At 62.9% G+C, this 743-nt stretch overlaps 1 protein-coding gene across 5 annotated transcripts in view; it reads left to right on the forward strand.

The window, feature by feature from the left end:
* The window catches only part of vav2 (vav 2 guanine nucleotide exchange factor), a 122,566-nt gene that overhangs the window by 101,664 nt on the left and 20,159 nt on the right, over positions 1-743 (forward strand). The window lies entirely within an intron of this gene.

Here is a 743-nt window from a genome sequence, read left to right on the forward strand (position 1 = left end):
CCTGGGTGGTGAATTGACCCCCTCCCCCCACCTCAGTGGTGAATTGTCCCCTGGGTAGTGAATTGCCACTTGGGTTGTGGCATTGCCCCTGGGTGGTGGATTCCCCCCCTCCCCCTCAGGTGGTGAATTGTCCCCGGGTGGTGAATTGCACCTTGGATTGTGGCATTGCCCCCTGGGTTGTGGCATTGACCCCCTCCCACCCGGGTGGCAAATTGTCCTCTGGGTTGTGGCATTGCCCCCTGGGTGGTGGATTGCCCCCTCCCCCCCCCCAGGTGGCGAATTGTCCCCTAGGTTGTGAATTGCCCCCTGGGTTGTGGCATTGCCCCCCGGGTGGTGGATTGCCCCCCTCCCCCTCGGGTGGTGAATTGTCCTCTGGGTTGTGACATTGCCCCTTGGGTGGTGAATTGCCCCTTCGGTTGTGGCATTGCCCCCTGGGTGGATTGCCCCTTGGGTTGTGGATTGCCCCTTGGGTTGTGGATTGCCCCTTGGGTTGTGGCATTGCCCCCTGGGTGGTGAATTGCCCCCTGGGTGGTGAATTGCCCCCTGGGTAGTGAAATTGCCCCCCCGGGTGGTGAATTGTCCCTTGGGTTGTGGTATTGCCCCCTGGGTGGTGGATTCCCCCCTGGGTGGTGAATTGCCCCCCTTCCCCCCGGTGGTGAATTGACCCCCTCCCCACCCCGGTGGTGAATTGTCCCCTGGGTGGTGAATTCTCCCCCTCCCCGGGGTGGAAACTCCTGGCCCCC

This window comes from Rhincodon typus, chromosome 28 (genome assembly GCF_021869965.1).
Source record: "Rhincodon typus isolate 14 chromosome 28, sRhiTyp1.1, whole genome shotgun sequence".
Taxonomy (NCBI): Eukaryota; Metazoa; Chordata; class Chondrichthyes; order Orectolobiformes; family Rhincodontidae; genus Rhincodon; species Rhincodon typus.